The following is a 23,310-nucleotide window of genomic DNA, read 5'->3' as shown; positions in this document are numbered from 1 at the left end:
CTAACATTAGCCGGAGCTCACCACATGCTTAAAATGGCTGTATAATAGTAAAACAAAACGACCCACCAGCTTCTAATATATCGTAAAAACAAACATTAAAACTGGAACAACTTGTTCTCTTGCATAAGAATTTTAAAAACAAACAATTTTTTTCTTTAGAAAACTAGACAAGACGTAGGACCCTGATACCGCTATGCGTGACAACTGGGCACTTTACGTAATCATAACAACATTTCTTTCTTCTGTAGTGGTCAATCCAAGGATTGGTTTGTAACAGCTACAATGGCAGCTTGTCTCCATTCTGTGCGTCTTTCAGCTTTTCTCTTCATTTCTTTATAGGTGTTACATCCCACATCTTTCATGATTTGATCCATGTACCTCAGCCGTGGTCTTTCTCTTGGTCTTTTTCCCTCGACATATCCCTCTATGATTGTGTTCAGGAGTCCTTTATGTCTTAATAGATGACCTGTAAATTGCAATCTTCTTTTAACAATGAAACTGCAGAAGCTTCTTTTCTCACCTGCTATTTCCAGAACCACTTCGTTTGTGACCTTGTCGATACATTTTATTTTGAGCATGCGTCTATAGCACCACATTTCAAAAGAATTTAGCTTCTGGTCTTCCTCTGTCCCGAGAGTCCATGTTTCACACCCATAGCATGCCACACTCCACACATATGATTTCAAAAATCCTTTCCTGATTTCAAGGCTGATGCTCCTAGATGTTAAGATATGTTTCTTCTTGTTAAAAGCAACCTTTGCTTGAGCAATTCTACTTCTCACTTCTGCCTTGCTCCTTCCATACCTGGTAATACGAGGGCTGTCCAGAAAGTAAGTTACGATCGGTCGCGAAACGGAAACCACAGTGAAAACCAGAAACATTTTATTTGCAACAGTTAGGTACACCTTCCACCTACTTCTCTACATAGTCGCCGCTCCAACTTCGAGTTTTGTCGTAGTGTTGTATCAACTTTCCAATATCCTCGTCATAGAAAGCAGCCGCCTATGCTTTCTGCCAGGTCTGCAGCTCGTTGTCTGTCGAAAAATTTGGTCTTCATGGCCAGCGGTTTTTGTGAGCAGAAATGAGACTCAGGGGGAGCCAATTACGGACTGTATTGTGGGTGATCAAACACTTCTCATCGGAAACGCTGCAGGAGCGTCTTCATTGCCCCTGCAGTGTGCGGCCGAGAATTGGCTTGAAGAAGGAACTGCTCGACAGTTGTGTTATGTGGGCTGCATGACACAGGCGAAATCTCTAACCGGGCCCTCGTGCTTGGCGGGAGACGCTATTCCCTACGCATCTTTACGTGCTCACTGTTCACTCAAAACTGAAAAGAGGGTCGCGACACGATTGACGGGCATACTAGAGACACTGACCAACACATCTGTGCGAAGCTTTACCGGATTTTCCCAGTGGTTTCCGTTTCGCGACCGATCGTAACTTACTTTCTGGGCAGCCCTCGTATTACTGCCCAGATAAGTAAATTTATCAACTTCTTCAAGCTGTTCATTGCCTACATGAACTTGGACTTTCAATTGATCTTTTTTGTCGCATGCCATTACTTTTGTTTTTGCTTTATTAATTCTCATGTTATATTCTTCCCCATAACTTTATCCATTCTATTCAGTAGGACTACAAGATCTTCTTCACTTTCAGCTAGGACAGCTATATCATGGGCATATATTATCATATCTATTCGTTGCCCATGAATTACTACACCTGTATGTGAATTTTCCCTTACTTTTTTCAGCCCCTCTTCAATGTATAGGTTAAAGATAACAGAGGATAGTGCTCAACCATGTCGGACACCTTTCCGTATCTGCACCTCTTCTTGTTTTGTCCGTCCACGGATAACTGCTGTCTCGTTTTGGTACAGATTCCATATCATTTTTCTATCTTTATGGTCTACTTCTACTTTTTTGAGTACCTCAAACATCTTATCCCATTTAACATTATCAAAGGCTTTCTCTACATCTACGAAAGCTATGTATGTTGTCAGGTTCTTATCTAGTCGTGTCTCTATTATTAGTTTTAGAGCAAATGCTTCTCTGGTTCCTCTACATTTCCGGAATCCAAACTGGTCTTCGGAGAGTGTAGCTTCGACTTTTTATTCTATGCGTTTTAGGATAATTGAGGTTACTATTTTAGAGGCGTGAGTAACTAGGCTGAGCGTCCTATAATTTTCACATCTTGTAGCATTTGCCTTCTTTGGAATGGGGACCATAATGTTTTTCTCAAAGTCTGTAGGAATTTTATACTGCTCGTACATGTTGAAAACAAGATTATACAACATTAACCATGGAAAATTTTACTACACAGAACGCTGTCCAGTAGATTGAGTTAAGTTACTTCAAAATTACACAGAGCAGGCAGACGTTAGTCCTAGTATCGTGGAGCCCAACAAGAAATTGTGCATGACCACTCAGTGAATATAAACACGAACATCTGTTCAAAGAGCTTGCGCAGCGGGAAAGCGGTACCAGAGCTGATCAACTAGTTGCGCACAACATAAGCGAACCAGACCTTTGCCTTCCGCCTAGTCTTGGCGAAGAAGAGTAAACGAAGACCCGGAAAAGACGTCGTGCCGCTCCGCAACGCATATCCGTTGCTCCAAGCACTGCTGGTGCTCCCGGCTCCACACTGTTCGAAAAATACCCTGCCGCGCTATTCGGGTGCTTCTCTCTCCCTAGACGCGACTCTAGAATAACAGGACGTGTGTTAAGACATCCGGGATTGAAATCCACGGTGCTAGCGGGATCTGTGGAGGGTAAGTTTTTTAGGGGAAGACTGAGATTTGAATACATCCAACAAATAATTGCGGACGTAGGTTGCGAGTACTATTCAGAGATGAAGAAGTTGGCGTAAGAGATAATTGCGTGACGGGCCGCATCCACTCAGTAAGGACACTGATGGCTAAAAAAAAGTATTTCTTGATTCTCAAGTATTTAAGAGCTTAACTAAAATGGCAGACAGTTCATTTCAAAAGCCTTGTCTATCTTGCGCAGCCGGCCGGAGGGGCCGAGCGGTTCTAGGCGCTACAGTCTGGAACCGCGCGACCGCTACGGTCGCAGGTTCGAATCCTGCCTCGGGCATGGATGTGTGTGGTGTCCTTAGGTTAGTTAGGTTTAAGTGGTTCTAAGTTCTATGGGACAGAGCCATTTGAACCATATCTTGCGCACGCCAGAATACGCCGAAACAGCCACTATGCAGTGGGACCCCCTGCTAAATTTCCGGTAAACAGAAATGGAGTGATGACTCTCCATCAATAAGGTTCCACTGCCATTCGGTCTACTTTTTTGTGTTCATCAACTTTAGAAAGCTGTCTCAGCCCCTCCTTCGCACAGAAAGAAACAAGTGTGCCCCCTCCCGCTTTTGGGTGGTTGTTGTGGCTTGGGACTCGATGCATGAGAGGACTTCTTACGCCAGCCTCCCAGAAATCTCACATGATTCGCCCTCATTTATCTTGGGTTTCTCAAGAGAGTCTCTCGGTAGCCATCGTGCACATTCTGCGATCGTGGTTTTATGTCAGCACAATACTGGAGACAACGTCTGCTGCTCCAAAATTGCAAGAGCATGTAGAAGTGATCGTAGGCGTTAAAACTGAATGGTTTAGACTCACTACGCTCCTGTCCCGCTAGGTACTGCTCCAAAGAGTGCACGTCAGGCTTTGGCCACCACCTCCGAATTTTTATGAGCTAATAAACCATGAACTTTGCCGTTGATGCGGAGGCTTGCATGCCTCAGCGATACAGATAGCCGTACCGTTGGTGCAACCATAACGGAGGGGTATCTGTTGAGAGGCCCGACAAGCGTGTGGTTCTTGAAGAGGGGCAGCAGCGTTTTCAGTTGCAAGGGCAACGGTCTGGATGATTGACTGATCTGGCCTTGTAACATTAACCAAAACGACCTTATTATACTGGTACTGCGAACAACTGAAAGCAAGGGAAACTACAGCCGTAATTCTTCCCTAGGGCATGCAGCTCTACTGTATGGTTAAATGATGATGGCATCCTCTTGGGTAAAATATTCCGGAGGTAAAATAGTTCCCCATTTCGATTTCCGGGCGGAGACCACTCAGGAACACGTCGTTATCAGGAGAGAGAAAACTGGCGTTCTACAGATCTGAGCGTAGAATGTCAGATCCCTTGACTGGGCAGGTAGGTTAGAAAATTTAAATAGGGAAATGGATGGGTTAAAGTTAGATATAGTGGGAATTAGTGAAGTTCGGTGGCAGGAGGAACAAGACTTCTGGTCAGTTGAATAGAGGGTTATAAATACAAAAATCCAATAGGCGTAATGTAGGAGCAGGTTTAATAATGAATAGGAAAACAGGAATGCGGGTAAGCTACTACAAACAGCAAAGTGAACGCATTATTGTAGCAACGAAGCCCACACCTACCAAATTAGTACAAGATTATGTGCAGCTAGCTCCGAAGATGATGAAGAGATAGAAGATATGTACGATACCATAAAAGAAATTATTGAGGTAGTGAAGGGAGACGAAAATTTAATAGTCACGGCGGACTGGAATTCGATATTAGGAAAAGGAAGAGAAGGAAAAGTAGTAGGTAAATATGGAATGGGGGTAAGGAATGAAAGAGGATCCCGCCTGGTAGAAGTTTGCACAGAGAATAACTTAATCATAGCTAACACTTGGCTTAAGAAACATAAATGAAGGTTTTATACGTGGAAGAGGCCTGGAAACACTGCAAGATTTCAGGTAGATTATATAATGGTAAGACAGAGATTTCGAAACTAGGTTTTTAATTGTAAGACATTTCCAGGGGCAGATGTGGAATCTGACTACAATTTATTGATTATGAACTGTAGATTAAAACTGAAGAAACTGTGGGAATTTATGGAGATGGGGCCTAGATAAACTGAAAGAACCAAAGGTTGTAGGGAGTTTCAGAGGGAGCATTAGATAATTATTGACAAGGACGGGAAAGAGAAATATACTAGAAGAAGAATGGGTAGCTTTGAGAGATGAAATAGTGAAGGCAGCAGAGGATCAAGTAGGTAAAAAGACAAGGGATAGTAGAAATCGTTGGGTAACAGAAGAGATATTGAATATAAACGATGAAAGAAGAAAATGTAAAAATGCAGTAAATGAAGCAGGCGAAAAGGAATACAAACGTCTAAAAATGAGATCGAAAGAAAGTGCAAAATGGCTAAGCAGGGATGCTTAAAGGACAGTTCTAAGCAAAGAAGGGAAAGCTGATAAGTGGAACGAGTATATAGAGGGCCTATATGAGAGCAATGTACTTGAGAGCAATGCTATGGAAATGGAAGAGGTCGTAGATGAAGATGGGATGGGAGACATGATACTGAATGAAGAATTTGACAGATCGCTGCAAGATCTAAGTCGAAACAAGGTCCAGCTAGTAGACGACATTCCATTAGGACTTGGGAGAGCCAGCCATGACAAAACTCTACCATCTGGTGAGAAAGATATATGAGACAAGCGAAATAACCCAGACTTGAAGAAGAATACAATAATTCCAATCTCAAAGAAAGTAGCTGTTGACAGGTCTGAAAATTACTGAACTATCGGTTTGATTAGTCACGACTGCAAGATACTAAAGCGGATACTTTACAGACGAATGGAAAAACAGGTAGAAAACGACCTAGGGGGAGATCAGTTTGGATTCCGTAGAAATATTGGAACACGTTAGGCAATAATGACCCAACGACTTATCTTAGAAGATAGATAAAGGAAAGGAAAATCTACGTTTGTAGCATTTGTACTCTTAGAGAAAGCTTTTGACAATATTGACTGGAATACCCTCTTTCAAATTCTGTAGGTGGTAGTGGTCAAATACAGGGAGCGAAAAGCTATTTACAATTTGTACATGTTATAAGAGTCGAGGGGCACGACAGGGAATCAGTGACTGAGAAAGGAGTGAGACAGGATTATAGCCTATCCCCGGTCTTATTCCATCTGTATATTGAGAAAGCAGTAAAGGAAACAACAGAAAAATTTGGAGTACGAATTAAAATCCAGGGAGAAGAAATAAAAACTTTGAGGTTTGCCGATGACAAAGTAATTCTGTCAGAGACAGCAAAGGACCTGGAAGAGCAATTGAACGGAATGGACAGTGTCTTGAAAGGAGGATATAAGATCAACATCAACAAAAGCAAAACGAGGATAATGGAATGTAGTCGAATAAAATCAGGTGATGCTGAGGGAATTAGATTCGGAAATGAGATGAGTTCTGCTATGTGGGCAGCAAAATAACTGATGATGGCCGAAGTAGAGAGGACATAAAATGTAGACGGGCAACGGCAAGGAAAACGTTTCTGAAGAAGAGAAATTTGTTAATATCGAGTATAGATTTAAGTGAAGACTAGATGAATAGATCACGTAACCAATGAGGAGGTGCTGAATAGAACTGGGGACAAGAGGAATTTGTGGCACAATTTGACTAGAAGAAGGGATCGGTTGGTAGGACACATTCTGAGGCATCAAGGGGTCACCAATTTAGTATTGGGGGGGAAGCGTGGAGGGTAAAAATCGTAGTAGGAGGCCTAGGGATGAATACACTAAGCAGATTCAGAAGGATGTGTGTGGTAGTAGTTACTCAGAGATGATGAGGCTTACACAGGATAGAGTAGCGTGGAGAGCTGCATCAAACCAGTCTCTGGACTGAAGACCACAACAACAACAACAACATCATCGATGGTTACCAGTTTCTTTTCTCTCTTAACTCTGTATATGCAAGCTTTAGACAAAGATAATTCCCTTATCATTGTGACTAGTCGTTGCTTTTTCCAACATTGGTTTCAATTACTTAGCGTGCACACTTGCCGTTCCATCGTAGATCATTACTCCATATTGATGTCTGCTGTAATGTGTTAAATATTGTTATTAACTCTAAATATCCTACAGCATCGAAATGAGAGATAATACTAGACGAGTGTTTTTCCACACATTTGTAAACTAGGCAGAGATAAAACCTTTGCTTTAAAAACAACAAATGCTTGGTGTCATTATTTGTATGTACAGATTTGGTTCCCTCTTTCTCTCTATAGTACCCATATGTAGAGACCATTTTGTTGAAGTAATTACGAGAGCTGATCGGAAAGTAAGGTCCGATCGGCCGCGAAATGGAAACCACAGTTAAAATCAAAAATCTTTTATTCACAACAGTTAGCCACACCTTCCAGCTACCTCTCTACATAGTCGCCGCTCCGACTTAGAGATATGTCGTAGGGTTGTAAAAACTTGCCATTGCCCTTGTCACAGAAAGCAGTCGCCTGTGCGTCTTCGTAGCCAGCGGTTCATGTAACCAGAGATGCACAATGGAGGGAGCCAATTAAGGGCTGTATTGTTGGTGGTCAAACACTCTCCATCGAAAACGTGGCAGGAGCGTCTTCATTGCTCCTGCAGAATGTGGCTGAAAATTGTCTTGAAGAAACGAACGCTTGACATTTATCTTATGTGGGCTGCATAACTTCAGGCGAAATCTCTCACCAGATCCACATAATTGGAGGGAGACACTGTTGTTTTCGTCATTTATACGTGATGACTATGCGCTCTGAACTGATAGAAAAAAAATGGTTCAAATGGCTCTGAGCACTGTGGGACTTAACATCTGAGGTCATCAGTTCCCTAGAACTTAGAACTACTTAAACCTAACTAACCTAAGTACATCACACACATCCATGGTTCAAATAGCCCTGAGCACTATGGGACTTAACATCTATGGTCATCAGTCCCGTAGAACTTAGAACTACTTTAACTAACCTAAGGACAGCACACAACACCCAGTCATCACGAGGCAGAGAAAATCCCTGTCCCCGCCGGGAATCGAACCCGGGAAACCGGGCGTGGGAAGCGAGAACCCTACCGCCACACATCCACGCCCGAGGCAGGATTCTAACCTGCGACTGGCGGCCGGCGAACTGATAGAGTGACGTGAAGCAATCGACAGGCACACTAAAGACACTGCCCAACACATTTGCGCGAAGTTCCATAGGATTTTCACAGTTGTTTCTATTTCGCGCCTAATAGGACCTTACTTTCTGAATATGCCTCGTAACTTCTCAGGCACCAACAACACGGTCATCTAGTTGGTTGGTTGATTGATTTGGTGGTTGGAAGGGAGGGGGGGCAGACCAAACAGCGAGGTCATCGGTCCCATCGGATTAGGAGAGGATGGGGAAGGAAATCAGCTGTGCCCCATCAAAGAAACCACCCTGGCATTTGCCTGAAGCAGTTTAAGAAAATCACAGAAAACTTAAATCAGTATGGCCGGACACAAGCTCGATGGCCCACGTCTATAGGGTGTGCCAGGGATGTTGCGACGAACTTCGAGATGTAGAGGGTATCTTGAAGAACAAATCAAGTATAGGAACCCATGTCCGGAAACATAATCCAACAACGCTGAAGATGCAGATAGCTGCTGCATAAAAAGATCTTGTCTCCTACAAATTCGATGAGCTGTTGTCTTGGTGGATGACTGTTTTGGATACGGGTTGCCATCTGCAGTTTATTTTTCTCCTGTGTACAGAAATGCACTGGAGATTTTAGAAGCGTCTCGGAGAAAAATAAATTGCAGATGGAAACCAGTGTCTGAAAGCGTCATCCACCAAGACAATAGAGCATCGAATTCGTGGGAGACAGTACCTTTTTACGCAGCAGCTAGCTCCAATCAGTCGCAGTCACTGAATAACAAACAGTATTGCGAGACGTTCTGCCTACAGTTCGGCAGCGTAAAAAGTCACGTTTGCTACCGAAGGGGAAGCCTAGAGGCAGAGGCCGGCGCCCATGACTTCGATCGTCTGTAGTGTCGTTGCATGACGTTTCCGAACACGGTTTCCGGTTCTCGATTTATTCCTGAAGACACTCTCTACAACACTCGAAGTTTATCTCAAGATATCCGGGACCCCGGTACATTTGCTACTATATCAACTTCCGCCTTTTCTCATAGAATTTATCTGATAAACCTCTTTCTCTGGTGCTGAAATTTGATCCGAGGAGGATCAAGCAAATCATTTGCTCTCGCGGCAGCCAAAACCAGCGACAAACCAGAAACCAGCACTCTACATAACTGATGAAACATCGTTAAAAATTTGTTCTGTACTTCATACTCCCAAAGAAGCATCTCCCGAAGGGGCTACAGAAACTCATGAGAGGTCGAGGAACAGCTTTGTATTTATTACTCCCCAAAAGAAAAAGAAAAAAACTGCCACTATGGACTATATGAAGTACATTGATGTAATATTACCCACAGATAATCCACGGTTACTGAAACTAGTAATTTGGGAACAGAGTGTCAGAAGTCCAGCATGTACTAAAAGTTTGTTAACAAATCAATGTCGGTGCTACAAAATCTGAAAAGTTAGGAGTCACCTCGATGTGTGCATTTGCAATTTTACATTAGCTGACAAAACCGGCGTTGCCCATCTGTTTATTTTGATAATTTTGTATTAGAAACGAATAAAAAAATTAAATGTGTTTGTAAAGAAATGTCGAAAAAATTTTATTTCCATGTATTCGTGAAAACACCTTTTAAACTATGAAATTGTCGTACAAAGAAATATGCATAATATGAAAACGTATAAATACAGTACCCGAATTAAAGAACATGATCCCGGACTGTTTCTGTACGCTGGGGGCAACTGCTTTGCATGTCTACAACTCGATTTTGTAAACATCTCTACAGCAACGCCTCTTCATTGCTCTACAAACGGGTATCGTTTCCGTCTACAGCCTTTTGCGCTTCACGGTTAAAAACTGTGAAAAGCGCTGCCAGATGTCAGAGATTTCCTTAAGCTGACGGGACTGTAAGAATGTCTTAGTAGTAAAGAATAAATGTATTAAAACTTCATGCATGACACGGCATCTTTTTCTCGTATCTCAGCGTTTATAACGTCATATTTTTTGAACTGTGTGTCATATAATGATACTTGTGTAGATACATTCAGCAGCATATGCAGATACTGTCAACGAAATACGTTGCGAACGGAGTCAGCAGAAAGTTATAAATTTAAACGTAATACTTGATGAAGTTTTTCACACGTTACAGTGTTTATGACGTCATATTTCCTGAACAATATGAGGTACCATGCTACACTTTCGTAGGCGCACTTAGAGGCATACGTGGATACAATGTTCGAAATTAATTGTGAATACAATTAGTAGCACAGAAGTAAAACAAACATCATGCATGATTCGGCAGTATGTGGTTCTTAATCCCACAATGATTGTTATATGATAATAAGGGATATGTGTACCAAGTTTGGTTAAAATCAGTTTATTGGTTGAGAGGGAGATGTGGAACATAAATACATACACAAAGAAGCATGCGTTCATACATTCATTTTACAATATATACGGGTTTATAATAGTTAGGCCTGTATAGTAACAACATTCTTTTTAAAAGTACTAAACATTTAGAAACGTTATACACTTTGGCATAAGTGAGAACATCAAATCCCTCAACTTTATCTTCGCCAAACAACTTTGTCAGCAATTACATTGCCAGAAATACGAACTGCTGTTATTTTACAGCCTAGCGCTCTTCCCATGAGTTTTTCATCCAGTTGGTTCAGAAGCATTGCGCATTTGCCGCTTATTATTTTACCATTCCCAAGAAAATCAGTACACTCGTGAACCTTTCTCACACACGAAATCGACTTCGCTTTATTCTGCTCACTGCTTTAATTGCTGTTTCATTTCCACAGTAGCAAATCGATCCAAATATTGCTGAGAAAATCATTTTCGCACTTGTGTTTGGGCATTATTGAACAAACACCATACAGTAAACATTCTGATAGTTTATTCTTTCTTCTGAATCGGTAGCACTGATTCTTGTAATATGCTTGTGGAGTCGGTTATCTCATACAAATTTATTTACCTAGAATCGGAATGACAATGTCAACTATTGTGCGCTACGTCTATACCCCTAGATCAATACCCGTCGAAGAGCGATCGCTGGTGGGGAACGGATGCCAGTAGCCATTGTTTTATGTTTGCCTTGAGACAGTAGTAATTGTGATGTCGTCTGAGCTAAAAAGCAATTATTAATAGAACGATTACAGCAGGCGAGGCCACTAGAGTGACGTTTTTTCCTGTTGGCTTTTTGTTATGAACGAATAGTAGAGAGAGAAGTAACTGTGAGTGACTATTTAATATTGGAAGGACGGGTACTATAATGACTGTTTCGGGTTCAAGGTAGGACACATCAATCAAGTTAAGTGTTTTGTTTGATCAAGCACCGTTGAGGATAACACTAACTGTTCATTAAAGTTGTTTTCCTTAACTGTTGCTGTCACAGTTTTCTTTGAACCGAAATGTTTAAACATGTTTTTCACCCTGATCCTGATGCGCATAACTACAAATGCAGCAGGTGAATCCGTAATTTACCTGCTCACAAACTTTGTCGAAGTCCCGAGGATTAATGCTTAATTCCCGTGTCATCTCTAGATTTTTGCGAGTACCAAGCCTTAATCACTTATGTCCTCGTTGGGACTGATCAACAGAAATAAAATAATGATACGTATTTCAAGAGTTCATGCTGTTGGTGATTCTTTAAAGAAAGTTCTGCCTACTAAGTTTTAAATTTTCATGCATGCTCAATTAGTAACAGCTTTGTTTGGGCCCACCCAAGAGATCTAGTTTGCGTGTTTTTATTTTGCTGAACTTGCCCTTGGTTCAAAAAATGTGTCACACAACAGATATTTTCATTTCTGTGAATTTGTAATTATGGCTTGCTATTTTTTGTATAAGATTATTCGTTTTTTGGTGATGTAATTAGGGCTGGTTATTGCTGTGTGGCCCCGTGAATCAGATATTCTACGGTGACTATACTTCATGCCGAGTAGGGTTTTGACTATATTCAGTACCAGATGTTGACAACGAATGGTGGTGCGGGTTTAAGGGAAAGTTCAATTGAAGAGCGCTCCAGTTATCAGTTACAACCTATCTTCCAGTACCATATTATGCGTTTTCTCAGTTATTTTCATTTGAAATTGTGTGACTTTTTCATTTCGATAACATTCCCCGAGAAATATGTCCACATTAAATTCATCAGACGAGTTTTTACCGCTGAAAGCTTCTGGTGGTTTATCATAGCCGATAAACAGTCCGGAAGTTTTTTATCTGCACTGTAGCCCAGTTTATCCAATTGTATGAAAAACACACAACTACTCAAAAAGTCGTATAAAAACTACTGCCCTTATGAAATGCGCTTAAGTTATTGCACAAAATAAGTCAACATAAAAGAAACAAAATTTAATCTTGTCGAAACTATCTTTATGTGTGGCCAATAAGTTTTGTGTTTGCCCTAGGACCAGCATAATTACGGATGAAAGATATCCTCCTCTCTAGCAACAGTGATCTAAGGAGTCTTCAGTGGCCGACCGACTTTGACTGCGCCTATAAGGAAACCTTTAACGATTACCGTAAATGGCAAAAACTTGCTGCACTCTCTAGCGTCTTCCGAGAGAGAGCCATAAATTCCCGGCCTCCCATTTTTGTGTCGCAGACGGGCTCGACGCTCAGGAATTTTAGGAAGGCAAGAAGCTAACTACGGCAGAACGCCGAAAGTCCTTCAGTTAAATTCCAGTAAGAACAGCACCTCAAAATTTTGCTTAGTTACAGACATTGATCGTCGGTGAGTTTTGCGTTGTTTGCGAACTATGCCGTTACTGTCGCCTTATTGAAATCCACACAAGAGATTCATCTAATAATTGCTACGTTCTATTTCGTTTTCTCGGTTCGAATGCTAAGATAGGGTATGCAATTAGTTCATTCATCTTTATAAAGAATAGAATTCTTGTCACAATTCTAGAGAAGGTGTTCCATGTATCGAAATAGTCTGATTCGTCTTCCTCGCATCAACTTCCGTAGAACAATTCTTCTATCGTAATACCATTGCTAATCGTGTCGGTACTTGAGATATATCCTTGCGGAGCTAGGTCGGTACATTACAATTCATATCAATTTATTCAAAGCCAAAACCATTTGGTCCATCATAGATTAATTTATTGAAACTAACTGAATATACATGGCTTCATCACTTATTTTCATTACTAACCAGTTTAGGTCCTTGGCCATTTTCAGATGCGGGCGTACATCGAATACGTGTATGTCACCATATTGAAAATCATTTAGTTTTACATGGGAATACAAATTTTCTCCCACACGAAAGTCAAATACTTGCACGTAAGTACGATAGTAACTAGAACGACTGCGAGCATACACGGCAGTGCTTACTTTAGTCGTTCTGGTGGGTATCGTTTTCAAATAAATAGACTCACTGTCAGGCGAAATAGAGAATCGTTATAGAATTCATGCGTAGTCCACTCATAGAGCCTCTAGGCATTGACAATACATTCCAAGTACCCCCGTACAAAATAATATTGTACACCCGATGTATGTATGTCGCTTACGGTCTCTGTGGCATTCGACTACACTGCTACTCTGTCTTATAAAAACAATTTGCTTTCAGTGAACGCACATCAGAAATATAATCCACCTGTTTATCTCTCTAGCGCTCTTTGGACAGTATATGTAAATAACTCTACCAGTAATTCAAGAAGTATCATAATTGTAACAGAAACATCAATGTGTTTCAATTTTTGTTGGTAGAAACTCGTTTCAGCGTCGCTATCAATTGCCAAGAAGACGTACGACGCCAACTTCGTTATTGCATTAAGCTTATATGAGTCAAAGCCGCAAAGTCTCCGTTCGCTGTGACTTTTATCATGTCTCCCAGTGAGGTGAGAGAAAATCCTGTGCACATGGCACATTTTGCTAGGTCAGCACTTTCTGAAAAGTCCATCGAATCACAGTGCGCCTATTTCCTCGCTCTGTCTACTTTTTACTATTACTTTTAATCTTTGATTATGTCAATTTCTTTTTGCCTCAGTCAGAAATGTCTATCGTTAGCTACTATATCTCTCTTCTAAACATTAGTTTTAATTATTCTTTTATTTGAAACTTACTGGCAGACTGAAAATATGTGCCGAACCAGGACTCGAATCCAAGACCTTTACCTTACGCTGGTAAGTGCCCATCTGACTGATTGTGAGCTACGCAAGCATGACTCACGACCCGTCCTCACAGCTTTACTTCCTCCAGCAGCTCAACTCCTACCATCCAAACTTCACAGTTCTGCTGTGAAACTTGCCGGACAGCCACTCTTGGAAGAAAGGATGTTGCGAAGACATGGCTGGGCCACAGCCTAGGAAATGTTCCAAAATGAATTTTTCGCTCTCCACTCTGCACGTTGATATGACACTTCCTGGCAGTTTAAAAATGTGTGCCAGACCGAGACTAGAACCTTTCACAGACAATGGCTCTACGATTGAGTACGCAAGCAGGATAGCTCTTTACTTCCCCCCGTACCTCATCTCCTACCATCCAAACTTCACAGATGTTCTCATGCGAAACTGTCAGGACTAGCAGTCCAGGAAGAAAGGATTTTGCGGAGACATGGCGTAGCCACAACCTGGGGTGTGTTTCCGAAATGAAGTTTCACTCTGCAGCGGAGGGTCTGCTGTTGTCAAACTTCTTGACAGGTATTTGTATTTCTCTGGTTGCCTCTGTTCTGTGATTCACTGAGATAGTATCCGGAGCGCAGCTTTTGCTATGCGTCCCCTGGGGGAATAGTTAGGTGTCTTTCCTGCTCGTGGAAAATCACCTTAACAAATGTTCTGGCCACCAGAATGGTTATTTCTGAAAATCGGCGGTATCTTTGATCCGCAAGTGGCAACGCTAACCTCTGGTGGCGTGCGCCCCGTCCAGCACAGCTACACAATGCTCACAATCCAAAGGCTAGTTTCTTTAATGTATTTTAACAGAAAAACGGTAGGATTGTATCTTTACAATGAGAATTCGTACTGTGAATCTCCATTTGCACACGTTTAGAGCTGTCGTTCCAACCTAAGCATTAAGGAGCAATAACGGCGCAAGTGTTTTGCTGCAGCACTACCTCACCGGGAATTTCGTTCGTCTCAAACTGAACGCTTTGGAGTGCAATTTGTTTGCCGTATCGTCAAGCCCTTTTTTCCCTCTGTTTGCTAGAAACGTGCCTGGCTTTAATTCCTTCTCGCGCAGAACCCGTGAATGGATAGCTGCTTCTATTGTACGCCTCTTTTGTCTTGCGCACTCGGCTATTGCAACGCCATGTCAGCGATTTTCTCATCGCTGATGGAAAATTCAAGAGTCGAGTTTAATCTCCGAACACCGCTACTCCGGAGTTGACTACGACATTTGTACGTCCTCCTTGATGCAAAATATGTCTTACTGTCTTTGATAGGCTGTCAGATTGGCTAAATGTCAGCAGGGTGACAGTGTTGTATCACTTTAACAATTACTTATTAATTATGACACCAGTCGTTATTGGTGAAAACAAAGGCAGGTTATTTTAACATAAACACGTTTAGAGCGGGCTACACTCGCATGCGTGTGTACATGTGTGTGTGTGTGTGTGTGTGTGTGTGTGTGTGTGTGTGTGTGTATGTTTGTGTGTGTGTGTGTGTGTGTGTGTGTGTGTGTGCGGTCTACGGGTGCTCAACTCAGCTACGGAATCATCAGTGCGCTTGCTAAAATAATTGGAGACAAATGTGATTAAAATGTCTGGACCACAAAAAAATAGTTAGAGTAAAATTCTTTTGGAAAAAACTGTGCTCACTCTTTTTCCAGTCTCTGATAGCCACTCACACGTTCCCACTATCAAGGAAACATTAATATACTGAAATATCTGTTTTTAAAGGTTGGTTGGTTGGTTTGGGGAAGGAGACCAGACAGCGTGACCAGACAGCGTGGTCATCGGTCTCATCGGATTAGGGAAGGATTGGGAAGGAAGGCGGCCGTGCCCTTTCAGAGGAACCATCCCGGCATTTGCCTGGAGTGATTTAGGGAAATCATGGAAAACCTAAATCAGGATGACCGGACGCGGGGTTGAACCGTCGTCCTCCCGAATGCGAGTCCAGTGTCTAACCACTGCGCCACCCCGCTCGGTCTGTTTTTAAATGTGCATAATACAGAAAGATCGCTAAAATAATGGCACAGGGATGTGTGGTTGGCTTATCATGATGAGCCAGCCACCCTGATAACACTTTGCAAACTGCTGTTTAACAGATTTTAAAAACATTTCCTATTCGTCTCATACGCAGATTAAGTGGAGATCAAATGTACCGCTACATTAGCTGCTGCTCTCTTGTCTGAATATATAAGATTTAGAAATTTAAAAGTGGCAACTGCATATTTACACCTGATACAAAACAGATGTATGCTTCAGAGTTTTACTGTCTTTCAGAGCAGGCATCATGATTACATACAATACGTTGCCAGAGATGTGTAAGTAGTAGAATACCCTGAGCAGCGTTGTTTGTGTTGGTACTTACGATGGCGCGGCCTATTGGCTGATGAATCTCTGTCCAGTTCTGGAGCGAACTCACAGAGTGCTTCCTAAATCTTGGGAATCATGTCGGAGTGACAAGGACTTAAGTCCGGGGAGTACGGTGGGTGGTGCAGCACCTACTAGCCACCTCAATAATCAGTCACAGCTTGTGCTGTACGCGCCCGAGAATTGTACTACAAAATAATTGGTGGTTCTGCAGAACGTGTAGTAATGCAGCCCTTTTACGGTACATCGTTGGGGAACGGTATGCGTTAGGGTAACATCATCATAGTCGTAGACGACAGTCGCAATAGGTTTCACATTGCTGAGGCTTTGATGAACTTTCGATAGTCGTGATGACTCGTAACGATGCCATTCGTTTGATTGGCGTTTTAGGTGTGGCTCTTAACAATTCGGCCCAGTCTCAGCCAGCACGATGATACAACGTAAGAAAGCCTCTCCTTGTCGCTTACACCATTCCAAGTGGGTACGAGAAATGCCATATTGTAGCCATTTCTGCATTTCCGGCAAATCATGCAGAACCCATCGTGATGCAGTTTTCTCTTGCCCAGGCATTCCTCCAGAATGTGAAACACGGTCGGAAGCGCTAGTTTGTCTCCATCATTTGACATCGATCACTGTCCATTCAGCCAGTCTATATCCACATCTACATGTATACTCTGCAAAAAAAAGTGCCTAGCAGAGGCTTCATCGAACCCCTTCACAGTAACTCTCTCTTCTAATCTCGAACAGCGCGGGTAAGAAAACAAACACCCATATTTGTTGCTCTAGGTTATCTGTCTTGAGCTGACTGCAATCCAATTAAAAAGAATTGCATCAGACGGCTTTAGCTTTTGTTTATAAAGCACCTTCAGTGCTTATTCTGTAAACTGGATACATACGTTTGTAGTTTTTTATTGTTTTAGGCTAAAAACAGCGTTTTCTTTATAAAGTTAGTCTGCAAGTTACTTACTGTGTTTCTTTACATATTCTGCAGGCCAACTTTATAAAGAAAACTCTGTTTTTAACCTAAAACTATCGAAACTGTATAAACGTTTTTATCCAATTTACAGAATAACCACTGAAGATGGTTTATAATTTAAAGCGAAACGCGTCTGATGTAATTCTTTTTAATTAGATTGCAGTCATCTCAAGACGAATAACCTATAATGAAAGATGTTAACAGCTGCTGCGGAAGATGGCCACGCAAAAAACGTATTAGAACATATATATGTTTCCGTGCGAGCTCTCATTCCCTTATTTTGTTAAGGTGATAGTTTCTTCCGATGTAGGTCGGCGTCAACAAACTATTTTCGCATTCTGAGCAGAAAGTTTATGACTGAAATTTCGTGAAAAAATACCGCCGCAACGAAAGACGCCTTTGTTGTAATGATGTCCACCCCAAATCCTGTATCATTTCAGCGACACTCTCTCCCCTGTTTCGCGATAATACAAAACGTGCTGCCCTTCTTTGAACTTTCTCGATGTACTCCGTCAATGTCATCTGGTAAGGATCCTACACTGCGCACCAGTACTTTAAAAGAAGACGGACAAGCGTAGTTTAGGCAGTCTCTTTATTAGATTTACATTTTCTAAGTGACCTGTCAATAAAACGCAGTCTTTGGTTAACCTGCCCCACAACATTGTCTGTGTATTCCTTCCACAAGCAAAAATCCTTTACTGACACGAATATGTCCTGGTCAATGAATATCTGCCACATATTGGCGTCCATCGCTAAGAGCTTTTACGCTTCGAACCGTCTTGATGACACTGACAGGCTGTACGACCTCTGGCACATTCGGTTTTTATCCAGTTCTGTTGTTACTGTGTCGTAAACATCCTGGCAGCCCTACATTAGACCATCCGATAGACGAGGCTCTCTTCCTCTCCTAACTAGAATGCGCGTTATGTGGGAAAGGGATAGTCCATTTGAGCCGAGGCAAGATAGGTGCACGTAACTAACACATGGTGTAAGCGACTTTATTTGATTTCTCTGCGTTGTATCTCTACGGCAGTGTTCCCACTACTAGAAGTTCCAAAGCTCGCAAGACACAGTCAGCCAAAATGTGACTCACCATGATATGGAGGCCACAAGCGCCACAGACTGGAGCGTCCTCTCACTGGAGAAAGAAATTGTGGTGTCACCGCCAGACACCACACTTGCTAGGTGGTAGCCTTTAAATCGGCCGCGGTCCGGTAGTATACGTCGGACCCGCGTGTCGCCACTATCAGTGTTTGCAGACCGAGCGCCGCCACACGGCAGGTCTAGTCTAGAGAGACTCCCTAGCACTCGCCCCAGTTGTACAGCCGACTTTGCTAGCGATGGTTCACTGACTACATACGCTCTCATTTGCAGAGACGACAGTTTAGCATAGCCATCAGCTACGTCATTTGCTACGACCTAGCAAGGCGCCGTATTTAGTTACTATTCTGAACAGATAATATTGTGAATCGTGTACCGTTAAGAGCGACGTTCATCATTAGTGGATTAAAGTTAAGTATCAAACTAATTACGTCCGCTTTCTGAATTCTAATTCCTTGTCATGTTCCAGACCTCACGCCAGTACAGTTCTTCCCTCCTCACGCCAGCCTGCGTGAGCTAAAACGTGTGCATTTCGGCCTCCACTAGTAACACGGTGTTGGCTCGTCTGCCAACACAACAGAAATCACGCTTCATAACTACTAAGACCCATACGTGAACGAGTGAGAACGACGACATCTCGTCTGCTTGGAGGAAGGCGCATCACAGTCATGTTACGGCCGGCCCCTGTGGCCGAGCGGTTCTAGGCGCGTCAGTCAGGAAACGCGCGACCGCTACGGTCGCAGGTTCGAATCCTGCCGCGGGCATGGATATGTGTGATGTCCTTAGGTTAGTTAGTAGTTCTAAGTTCTAGGGGGACTGATGACCTCAGATGTTAAGTCCCATAGTGCTCAGAGCCATTTGAACCATTTTGAACTAACTTTACGAGATTTAGCTTATTCTCGGTAGCTTCTGGCCACTCTTCTTACCATCTACGAATGACACCGTGTCTGAACAGAGAATTGATGTATAGGAACAACACATCGAACCACCTGATTATCGTTACTCACCTCTTTGGCTGCCACATCTGCTGATTCGTTTTCCTAATTACCTTATCCGTGGCATGCAACAGTTAGGCGCCTTCTACCCCAGACATCGTAGGTGGAGAGGGGCACCCTGGATATTTTGGACTAATTTATCTGGCGGTTAGTTCGGTTGTGAGAATCAGCTGTTGTGGAGTCGTAGCAGATTAGCAATTTCGCACTCCGAACATATCTCATGTGCTCCAATGAAATTAAGACTGCACGTTATTTTGCGTCGCAAAACAGTAAGTTACTTCGTTGCCGGATGTTGAGAACATGGCCAGGAAAAAACGCAGGATAAGGAAGACCAGTTTGTAAATAAAACTGCACTGCACAACGAAATTAAAGGGTCCTTCTTGAAACTCCGTAACTGTCTCGCATTCCGAAGTATAAGTTTGAAGTTTGACTCAAAGGTGCCTGCGATGTCCCTCTGTAGCGGTGCTAAAGTCTGGCGCCGCAAGACATCAGCCCTCTGGCTCAGCGACGCTAAAAACAGCAAGATGTCCACACATGCGAAAAAAGGCCACAGCTCGGAGCTTCATGCGATTTTAAGGTCGGTTAATTATGTCACATTGGAGCAAATTTCATCGCAGTTCTGCCCAACGCCGTCGTGAACGTGTCACAAGATGGAAAGTTCGACACACTCTCCTACCCACATTTCACCCCTATTTTTCGCCGCCTCTGCGGTGGAGGTCAGAACCGTGACAACCAGCGTTGAACTCATGCGGTTTGCTTATAGATGGTCGGGGGAAGCATTTTAGACATACCGCCGCTCAGCATTTTCTTATAGGCGGTCGAGGGAAACATTAAAGACACAAAAAAAATGGTTCAAATGGCTCTGAGATCTATGGGACTTAACTTCTGAGGTCATCAGTCCCCTAGAACTTAGAACTACTTAAACCTAACTAACCTAAGGACATCACACACATCCATGCCCGAGGCAGGATTCGAACCTGCGGCCGTAGCGGTCGCGCGGTTCCATACTGTAGCGCCTAGAGCCGCTCGGCCACCCCGGCCGGCATTAAAGACACACCGTCACTCAAAATTGACACGAAAAGACCTCAGCGTATGGCATGAAATCCGCCAATGAAACAACCCTTTTCCTTGGAGCGTTGATTCCCATACATTTCGCTGTCGGAAACGACAATTTGCAATGGGATGAGCAACAACACGACGTACTTGACAGTGTTCGACTCTGATGCCACACCCTGGGCGTTCCAACCCTACTCTAAGGACGTGTTGGGCTGCAACCACACTGAACATGCTCTTTCTACTCGGGAATGTGGCCTCATTTTTGCTCTGGTATACAATGTGAAACCATTAGAGGCCGTTAAAAAACATTCGACGGAATTTGAATGTGAATCCGAAGCAGCAAAGAGGTTTTATGTTTTTTCGGCGCTCCCGTTGCTCCCATTTTAATTCAGCACGCGGAAACACGGCGATCATTCCTTTGGAGCTGCTTTACATAAGCTATTACCTCGAGGGCTTGGGTGTTTTTTATGTCTTCGATGCCGCGCCGGGTAGCCTTGCGTTCTAGGGCGCCCTGAGACGGTTCGTGCGGCTCGCCTCGTCGGAGGTTCGAGTCCTCCCTCGGGCATGGGTGTGTGTATTCTCCCTAGCTTGAGTTAGTTTAAGTTAGATTAATTAGTGTGTAATCCTAGGGACCGATGACCTCATCAGTTTGGTCCCATGGGAACTTACCACAAATATCCAAAGAAATGTCTTCGGTGACAGTATTTAAGGAGAGTTAGTGCAGACTTAGTCCGAGAAGGTGACAATGTTTTCCTCCGGTATCATATGAAAGTACTTAACGGCTTCCTAGATCGCGGTAAGCTCTGCAGTCATTACCGAAATTTCCCTTGTCAGACTGTTCTTGAGTCCTATTTGTACATGAGAATGCGAAAAGGTGTACACTGTTTCCACCTGGTTCTTTGAGCCCTTGGCTATCTGTCTCGCTGCTAACGCAAGATGTAGTTTGGAGAAGCTGGGGTAACCGGCAGGTGTAATTTCACATCCGGTTAAACGACAGTACAGAAGTATGTCCAAAAATGAACAGCCGTCTACATCTACATCTACATCCATATTCCGCAAGCCACCTGACGCTATGTGACGGAGGGTACCTTGAGTACCTCTATCGGTTCTCCTTTCTATTCCAGACCCGTATTGTTCGTGGAAAGAAATATTGTCGGTATGCCTCTGCGTGGGCTCTAATCTCTCTGATTTTATCCTCATGGTCTCTTCGCGAGATATACGTAGCAGGGAGCAATATACTGCTTGACTCCTCGGTGAAGGTATGTTCTCGAAACTTCAACAAAAGCCCGTACCGAGCTACTTAGCGTCTCTCCTGCAGAGTCTTCCACTGGAGTTTATCTATCATCTCCGTAACGCTTTCGCGATTACTAAATGATCCTGTAACGAAGCGCGCTGCTCTCCGTTGGATCTTCTCTATCCCTTCTATCAACCCTATCTGCTACGGATCCCACACTGCTGAGCAATACTCAAGTAGTGGGCGAACAGCTGTACTGTAACCTACTTCCTTTGTTTTCGGATTGCATTTCCTTCGGATTCTTCCAATGAATTTCAGTCTGGCATCACTCCTAATGCCTACACTCAGATAATTTATGGAATTAACTGCTTCCAGTTGCTGACCTGCTAAATGATAAGGGATCTTTCTTTCTATGTATTCGCAGCACATTACACTTGTCTACATTGAGATTCAGTTGCCATTCCCTGTATCATGCGTCAATTCGCTGCAGATCCTCCTGCATTTCAGTACAATTTTCGATTGTTACAACCTCTCGATGTACCACAGCATCATCCGCAAAAAGCCTCAGTGAACTTCCGATGTTATCCACAAGGTCATTTATGTATATTGTGAATAGCAACGGTCCTACGACAGTCTCCTGCGGCACACCTGAAATCACTCTTACTTAAGAAGACTTCTCTCCATTGAGAATGACATGCTGCGTTCTGTTATCTCGGAACTCTTCAATCCAATCACACAATTGGTCTGATAGTCAATATGCTCTTACTTTGTTCATGAAACGACTGTGGGGAACTGTATCGAACGCCTTGCGGAAGTCAATAAACACGGCATCTACCTGGGAACCCGTGTCTATGGCCCTTGAGTCTCCTGGATGAATAGCGCGAGCTGGGTTTCACACGAATGTCTTTTTTGAAACCCATGCTGATTCCTACAGAGTAGATTTCTAGTCTCCGGAAAAGTTATTATACTCGAACATAATACGTGTTCCAAAATTCTGCAACTGATCGACGTTAGAGATATAGGTCTACAGTTCTGCACATCTGTTAGACGTCCCTTCTTGAAAACGGGGATGACCTGTGCCCTTTTCCAATCCTTTGGAACGCTACGCTCTTCTAGAGACCTACGGTACACCGCTGCAAGAAGGGAGGCAAATTCCTTTACACAAAGTCGAATTGGTATCCCATCAGGTCCAGCGGCCTTTCCTCTTTTGAGCAATTTTAATTGTTTCTCTGTCCCTCTGTCTTCTATTTCGATATCTACCATTTTGTCATCTGTGAGCCAATCTAGAGAGGGAACTACAGTGCAGTCTTCCTCTGTGAACAGCTTTGGAAAAAGACATTTAGTATTTCGGCCTTTAGTCTGTCATCCTCTGTTTCAGTACCATTTTGGTCACAGAGTGTCTGGACATTCTGTTTTGATTCACCTACCGCTTCGACATAAGACCAAAATTTCTTAGGATTTTCTGCCAAGTCAGTACATGGAACTTTACTTTCGAATTCATTGAACGCCTCTCGCACAGCCCTCCTCACACTACATTTCGCTTCCCGTAATTTTTGTTTGTCTGCAAGGCTTTGGCCATGTTTATGT

The sequence above is a fragment of the Schistocerca nitens genome, chromosome 9, assembly GCF_023898315.1.
Source record: "Schistocerca nitens isolate TAMUIC-IGC-003100 chromosome 9, iqSchNite1.1, whole genome shotgun sequence".
Lineage (NCBI taxonomy): Eukaryota > Metazoa > Arthropoda > Insecta > Orthoptera > Acrididae > Schistocerca > Schistocerca nitens.
Note: the sequence above shows the minus strand (reverse complement) of the source record.